Here is an 8,806-nt window from a genome sequence, read left to right as displayed (position 1 = left end):
TCCCCCGGCCTGCCTTTTAGCCACCCGCCCGTGGGCAGAGGTGGGGAGGGAGGCCGGGGGAAGGGTGCTGTCGCCCGTTCCGCGTGTGCTGGGCCGCTGTGGTGTTGCGTTCCCCTGCGTTATGTGTCCCAGGCACCTGGTTTATAAATGGCTGATAACGGGGGGGGGCGGGGGTTGCAGCTTCTGTCAGGGGTTAAATTCGTGTAGCGTTGGAGAGCTCTGTCCGCAGGCGCGCAGAGGAAGACTGAAGCTCTTCGTACACTAGGCAAGCTTAGCTCCATGGCCAGTTACGGTTTTAATTCTGAGAGAGGGTACTTGGGAAACCAAGGGTTGTTAATGTGTGGGAGGGTTGCATTGTGTTTCCTTGTGGGGATGAAAGTTCTAATATTGATGGATAAAAAGAGAGAGGCACAGTTAGCAAGTTAGGGATTTTACTCCCGGTTATGAACCGAGTGAGGCCTGTAGGCAGTTGTGTTTATGCACCCTCGGAAACCATTTGGGCTGAACTAGCTCGTGGTGAAGGGTGTGAAAGCAGACATGGAGTAAGGGAAACATGAAGAAATAATGATCCTACCGAATGTGGGGTTGGAGAGCTAATACTGTCCAGGTATGAGAAATAAATGTGACACAATGACACTGGATGTGGATGATGTGATGGACTGTAAAGTGACAGGAAGAGATTGTGTGGATAAAAAAAGTCAAGCATATCACTGCTTTGGAAAAAAATTACAAGAGCTTTTGGTGGTGGCTGCCATAGACCACAAGAGTTGGATTTGGCTAAGGATATCGCTTACTGAGAGATACTGTCAAGAATTATGTCAGAGGAGGATGTCTTTCTTAGATACAGACAACAGCATCATTTGGGAAGGACATATAGCAATCCAGCTGTTCTCACATACAACTGCTATAAGCTTACCAAATAAGAACTGAATTGCTTTAGACTTGCTCACAGTAAGTAGTGCGAAAAATTCTAAGAGCTGGTTTATTAGTCAGCTTGCAATCTTGGATCACGTTTTTAATTAGGTTAAATAAATAGAAGTAAAATAGATGACTGAACAAAGACAGGTTTGAAATTCTTAATTTTAGAAGGACAAGCTTTGAAAAATCAAGAGGATTAATTAGTGATGTTGGCTGCACTGGAGTCCTGAGGGCCCTAGAAGCAAAGAAGATATGAAGCTGGTTTATGCCAAAGCTAGAATCTATTTGGAATTTATATCCAAAAATGACAAAAGGTCTATTGAAAACAACTTTTACCCATCTCAAAAAGGATTTTAGGAATAAAGACTAGAAAAGGACAGATAAGCAAAGAAAAATGTAAGAGATAAAGTGCAGTTCTAAAGTGAGAACTGACAGAAGTAATTCTGAGTTAGTTATAGGCAATTGTTTTTTAAAGCTTCTTTAACCATGTAAGTAAAATCAAGAATAGAAGTAAGACCACTGAGTGATAAAGTTGAGGTGAAATAACCTTGGCATCATGATGCATATGATCTGTTGCAGTTTGTAGGAGACTGCTGCAATGGGTAGATTTAATTTTAGATGCTTAAACATATACCACAACATTTTGTCTCTTAATTATTTTTTTAAGAGTTGGGAAGCCTCTTTGTGTTACAGCTAATCCAATGCTCTTGCCACTTAAGGTTGGTCAGTTCCAGTATTGGAAGACTGTTAAAGAAATACCCAAATGGACAGTTACACACGGGCTAACTTTTTCATATACTCATTCTATTTACTGTTGTATCTCTCTCTTCTATAACATAAGGTATCTTTTTTATGCAGACAGCTGTAACTATAAAAGTTTAAACTATAAGAATTCTCAACTCCAGGTGTATAATACTATTGTGTGTGTATATATATATATATTTTAGATATGCATTTATATATATGTATTTGATGTATATACCGAGGCAACTTCTGACTTTGTGTCAGGGAGAGATTGCACCATCCTCCCACCTGCCCAGGCGCTGTGTGCTGGGTTCATGGGAAGTGCTCTGGTGAGTGCCCAATGTTACAGGGAAGCATAGCTACAGCCAGGTTCATGCTGGAACCGTGCTAGACATCGTATTGAAAGAACTCTTCTTTTGGTGACCCAACATGTAGCCCTCTTACCTGTAGGCAGGAGCCCTTTTCACGGACTAAGGCTCCGAGGTGCAGAAAGACTGTGCTAAATTGAAGTAAGCAGGGAATGTAGAAAAGAAAGCCAGGTTTGGTTTAGCAGTGCTTATGGGCTTGTTTTGGTTTTCCGTTAAGGCTTAGAATGTTTTAGAAGATATATTTTATAAATCATAGAATCATAGAATGTTTTGGGTTGGAAGGGACCCCTAGAGCTGTTAGTCTAAACGAGGCTAGAACAACTTGCCTTGGATACTGAGGGAAGTGATTAAAGGTTAGAACTGTAGAAGCTGTGGATATTTCTTCTTTGACAGAGCAGACTGTGAGGTCACAGATCCAACAGCCAGACCTGATATATGGCTCAACATTTAGCTGGATCAGGTAACTACAGACTGCTAAAAACTTAGGCTGGGTCAGGTCTGCGCAGAGGGGGCATAACAAAATGCGTGCATTTGTGTGCTGTTTTTCTGTTAATGCAGTATAGCATTTATGACTACATAAAATAACAGAAGGGTTCTTCCCTGACCTGCAGTTCCTATGGCATTGAACTGGTGTCCAGTCAGGCTCCCACATGCAGGTGCAACGGCACCAAACATCTGAAGCTTGTGCATCGTTTATCCTGAACAACCTGTTAGAATTTCTTAAATTCTTAAAGCTTTAGCATTTTCTGTGCTAAGATTCTTTAAGTTTATAAAACTATAATAGGTCTTTCTTTCACATGTTTATTGCATTCTTTTGAATTATTTTGCTGTGTTACATGGTTAATATTTTTAATAAAGTTCTTTTAAAACCAAATCTTTGGATTACTTTTGTTTCCCTAAAGCCAGTTCCTTGAACTCTCGTGTCAGAAGGTCAAAATTAAGAATCAGTATATGTTTCAATTCTACCATATCAATTCTATGGTAACTTAAGTTGTATGTAATGTTTAAAATAGGCAAGAGCTAATAATTACATCAGTTGTATTTTATTATGTTTGTGTGTATGTGTGGATTACAGGAACTGAAGTGTGTTTAGAGTTTGGCTAACAATTCAGCAAAAAGAAAGAGCTTTTCAAGTTAATTTTCTGAAAATCTTGGATAAGACACATTAAAAAATGTGAATAAATGTTTTTCTTCAGCATCTCAGGTTAGATTTAGGTTACATTAGGTTACATTAGGTTAGGTTTAGATACAGGAATGACATCCTGTTCCCAAGAGACTGTCTAACAAAATGTTTGATTATTTTTAATACACTTCAAGGTCTGGAGATAGTGCTCGTTATATTTTTTTTACTGCAGAAGCAAACAACTAACTATGTGAAAATGACTCCTGCATCCTCCTATAATGCTTTTCAACACTGAAGGTAGTTGTTGCATAATTTCTATGATCTGAAACACTTGATTGCCTTCAAAAAGTATTTTTACACTTGTAGAAAGAAGTATAAATACTATTAAGTGAAAATATCAATTGACACCTTCTTCTCAGGCTTTTTTAGCTGCTGGCCTTGACATTTCAGTAAATCTTATTAGAGGCAGAATTTTAGTGTAAACTTCATGACTATTTTCTCATCTTTGTATTTCTGGCTTTCATTAGTTTGTTATATAGTTTCTCTTTCTTACTAGTTGTTAGTCACTTTATTCAAATCTTTATTTTTTTTCAGTCAAGTAGATGGGTAACTAAAGCTTTGAAATTATTTTTTCAGGATGACTGTAGGGTATGTAGAATGAGAAAAGAATTTGAGATTTTTTTTTCTTTTGCTTTAAATATTTTCCCTTTGGTGTAATGATGCAATTTTTTCAGTCACTTCCACTCTGGTTTCTTCCTGGTAAGCAATGCAGTGATGATGATAGACAGCAGTTGTAAGAGGAAGAAGAAACGTAATTGGAATAGGAGTGGGAGAAATAAAGAAACTTAATATAAGCAGTGTGTCTTACCATTCTATAGGACTTTTAAAAGTCCTAGATGATTTTATAAAAATTAGTCAAATTGTCTTGCTAGCCCAAAACCCCAACGTAGGTTTTCTTGGAGGCCAGGGGAAGGTGTCCCAGGAGTCTACATATGATTTTTCAAAGCAGTTTTGTCACTTAGGGCAAAAATTTTGCACCAGACCCTAACACTTCTTTTTAAATTATTGGAGAATTGAAAAATCATGCCCTCTGTTTCCTTTCCTGTCTTCTCACTTCTTTCAAAACGTTTTTCCCTCATGTATTTGATCTTTATCGCAGCAGTACTGAACCTTTATTGAAGGATGGTGCTAAGCATGGGTATTATAGGTATTATTGGGAACAGTACTCCCACGATCTTCCTTGCTTTTCATGTGCCCGTGTTTTCTTTTGTGTGTTGTTTGCATCTTATCCTTCACTGCTTTCACTCTTGGCAACAAATTTCTTTTTGGGGGTGATGATGTTACTGAAAAAAAGGCCTTTGTGGATAGGTTTCAAGCATCTAGATCCAGTACAGCATACTGCGTGTAGATGAACCTCTGGTAACTTCAGTGGGGTCATGCTGGAGGTCCATCCCTGGAGCCGACAGGTGGAACTGGATGTCATGCCAAAAGAGAGGTGACGTCTGACAAGATGGTTTTGGCTAAAGTTTTTTCTTTGGAAATTGAGACAGTAAAGCTGGCTTATCTCACATAATTTCAATTAGAAATTTCTGTAGCAGTTACCTATCTTGCAAGGCCAAGGATGTCAGTCTTTCAGACTGTAAATACTCCAGTCTTTCAAGTTTCTTGGATCTAGCCTCTAAACTGCATGTAGATTTGCTCTTGCAATTAGTAGGCAGCCAGTGGAGCTTGCATCAGGAGCTGAGAAGTCACGGTCTGGTGTCAAGAAGCAAGAAGGGAACAAGAGAAGACTATGCTTTAGTTGGAGATAGCAGGTTTTCAAACAGTCACTGTTTCTCAAGGTCTGCTTGGTAATGGAAAATGCTGCATCAATGGAAGAAGCTGAGTTCTGTCAGTTTTTTGTCAGCGCTGGATGGAGTAGTGACATTTCACTGTTTCTACATGAAGAAGGAAGCTAATTTTGAAAGTAGACTCATATCGTCCTAGAAGGGGAATGTGACCTGTTCAGTAGGAACAGCCGACAGGATTACTGGTTTGTCCTCTCCTGCAAGATCGCTTGGACAAGTTGGCATCATTTCATGACTACTCCAGTAGGAAACTGCTGAGAAATCAAGAATATCAGAGAAATCAAGAATATCAGAGAATATCAAGTCCCGTTTTTCTGTGACTTTTTCCTCCTAATCTTTCCTAAGCCTGTGGTTAGAGTCCTTGGGGAAGAAGCTCCAGACAGACCTTTGGTTCAGTAGTGGAGATTCATAAATGCTGAAATTAAGTGGGAGGCAATACTAAGTGCAGTTCTGAAAATTTTTGTTTGCTTGCCAACTCTCTCTAGAGAGAATCTGCAAGAATATTTACATTCAAATATGTCAGTGAACCTGTTTAAATATTTACGATTAAATGGTCTTAGACTGCTAATAGAACTTGGCTATTAGAACTAGTATTTGTGTTCTTTAACTCGGTCTTACCTGTACTGTAGAAACACACGTGCCTTACACAAAGACTTATCAAGGATGGACCGGAATCAGGGTCAGAAATTTCAGATTCCAAGACCTAAACTCAGACTGCCAGGGCATGCTTTCCAGATTCTTAAACTGTACTCAGGTCCCAGATAAGAGATTTGTGAAAGTTTAATATAAATATTTTTGTATCAAAATGCTCTGAACTTCCTCAAGAAAAGGATGTTTACAACAATGAAATTTTGTCCTTTAGATCTGCACTTTAGGATTTTTTTTTGAAACACAGCTAGTGAAAATGTGTATAAATTTTTAATACATGAGAAATATTTCTTGCTTATCTTTGTACTTAACTAAAGTAAGTATTGCATTTTTTTAAAAAAAAAATGTAGTGGGTAGCTATTTTAAAGTACGATTTCTTAGCAATTATACACATATTGTAAAATTTAGTAGATGAACAACCCCAGTAACTTGTCTGAAATAGCTAGGGTATATTTTTCTTATGTACATGAAATACTCAAATATACAGGGTTTTATCTTTTAATTTCTGATAAAAATACTGTGTTTTCTTTGCTTCACTTTGTATATACAATGGTTGTTTTTTCTGGAGGGAAAATTCCTGCAAGTAGGCAACGTATACAGATAAGAATGTTTCTTAGACAGGGTTAATAATAATTTTTTTTTTCTTTATTTTCCGGGTCCCAGGGTGAATATGTACTCTTAAGTCAATTACAGGTTTTTAGAAAGAACACCTTTGCAGATGCAGACATGTGGCAATAAGTATGTCCTTTTATTAGAATACCCAAATTCGAATAAAAGAATAAACTAGTGTAATTTGAGCCATCCCATGCACTCCTACAGGGCCGCTCAGAAATAAAGTGTCTGTGTTTGAAGAACATCTTGAAGAATGGAGTTGCAGGGTAATTTTCTCTTAATATATGTGAGAGAAAACACTGTTAACTTTTGACTTGTGAGGACATGTAAGGGATCTTTGTTCTTGAAAAGTCAGTGCAAAACCGTCAGCATGTTTGTGGGACTTTGAAGAAGTAGCGGGCTGGAGAACCTTTTGCTAGGTAACTGAAATGGTCCATCCTAATGCATCTTTCTCTATACTAACAAATAAACTGCTTTTAAAGTCAAACTATGCTTTTGTCTAAACAGAAGCAACTGAATTGAAATATTAGAACTTGAAGAATCATGAATGTCATTTATGTACCAAATGGCTCGAGGAAGGACATACAGAAGTCAGCATTTATTTCAATTAGAAAATTCATAGTTATTCTCTTAGGGAACATGTCAGCCCTCTGGGCTGAGTGTAGGCTGAGATGGATGGCCGAGAAGCGGGTAACATATCAGCATTGCTAAGGAGTGCTGGAAATTGATGCTGCAAAATATTGGATTGCCTTGGTATTTGGTTTCACAGGTAGGACTACTCACATAATTGAAATTAAATGTTTCAGAGTTGCAGTTCAGTAATACAGCCCTGCTCAGGCCATGGTCATGCCAAAGGCCTGAATTAGGTGAATTGTTTCTTGTTTAAATAGAAATAATGTACACAAAATCAACTGGTTGCATTCTTGTTGTTTGAACAAGTTTGTATGTTGAAGAAAATAAGAAAATAACAAATCACTTAACAGCAAGAGTTTAACAAGTTACCCTGTATCCATTAAGTTGTAAAGCTTGGTAAATGGCCGTGTGTGCTTATTCGGGGCTCTGTTCACTTGCACATGCATAACACTCTAGTGCCGTTTAGTTCTTAGCTGCTGCTCCAGCATGGCATGGATACCCTATAGATCCTGTATAATTGTATCTGCCAGCCCCGTTTTGTGTTGGGCATCCCCAAGGTCATCTCAAGTAGCAGTAGGTGCTAATGTGTGGGCAACTCAATCAGCTCTTCAGTCTTTCCTAGTTGAAAGGGAGTATGACTTAGCTTTAAGTTATTTCAGTTTGGTTGTGTGTTTGAGCCTTAAGCTCACACTCAACGTGGACAAGAACGTAGCCGGACTTTCACATGAGCTGAATTTATCATTTAATGTCTCGAATTAAGTGTATAAAATATACTGTGTGCATGTAGATTTGTGGGTTTTGTTAAAGCATAAACTTAAGAGTGTGCATATTCAGTATAGTTGAGCTGCAGCAATTGTTCTTTATTTGGTTCAAGTGAATAAAAATAATTTTTGTTTATTCAGTAAAATAAATCACATTTGTTAAATCATTAACATTTATAATATTTAAATCATATGAATTTCATGTATTCTGTGTCCTGGCCTAGGTCTTATGGCACGAAGCAAGAGACATGTTTATTAGTAAGTCAGGTAGTTTTATAAAGCTACGTTTGACGCTTCTTTTAAAATGTGGTATTCCTCTGAAAAGTAACTAAGTCAAATGGTAATTTCTTGTTGGTTGGATGTTATTCTGCCTGTAGTCAGAATTTTACAGATATTTAATTTTCAGTGAAAAGTAAACAGATCTTTAACATTGCCTGATCCAGTGTACCTCAAAGAAAATAATGTGTACAACTTTCTCACTTGTTGAGCAGGAGAAACTTGCACAGCTTCAGAGCTCCTTACTCATTTTTGCAGTTTTACTGAAAATGGAGTTGTATGGCTTTATGCTAAGAAATAATTCAAGGCTAGTAGAGTTGCATGTATTTATTTGGGAAAGAAACCTCTGATCTGAAAATCTGTTTCTATTGATGATGCATGTCATAGAAATTATACAAGTCATTTACAGGGCTGGCAATATTTTCTGAATCAGAGTGAATATTGTAACAATTCTCAGTAAACCTGAAAAGACCTAAATATTTTTCTAGCATTGGTTTTCAGAGTGGAACTGGAATATTTAAAGGCTTAAGCCAGAACAGTGTACTTTTTCTTTGCTGAAAGAAATGTCATGGAAAATTACATCAGCAAGGTTCTAAATTTATTTTTGCTGCAATAAAAAGACATTGGAGTATTGTGTTTAATAAAACTTCTTCCTTTCCAGTCACAGTCTGATTAATTTTACTCTTTGTTTTCAAAAAATGTTTTTTCCAAGAATTATTTGTTTAGGTAAGAATACAGAAGAGCAGAGTCTGTCTAACTGATCACTATACAGTTGAATATGAAACGAAAATTGACTGAGCTTCATGTTTCTTGTTTTCTCACCCCACAGAAGCACATAGTTGTGGTTTTATATTAAGTGTGCATAGTTCCATGTTG

Source organism: Egretta garzetta, unplaced genomic scaffold (genome assembly GCF_000687185.1).
Source record: "Egretta garzetta isolate BGI_Z169 unplaced genomic scaffold, ASM68718v1 scaffold268, whole genome shotgun sequence".
Taxonomy (NCBI): Eukaryota; Metazoa; Chordata; class Aves; order Pelecaniformes; family Ardeidae; genus Egretta; species Egretta garzetta.
Note: the sequence above shows the minus strand (reverse complement) of the source record.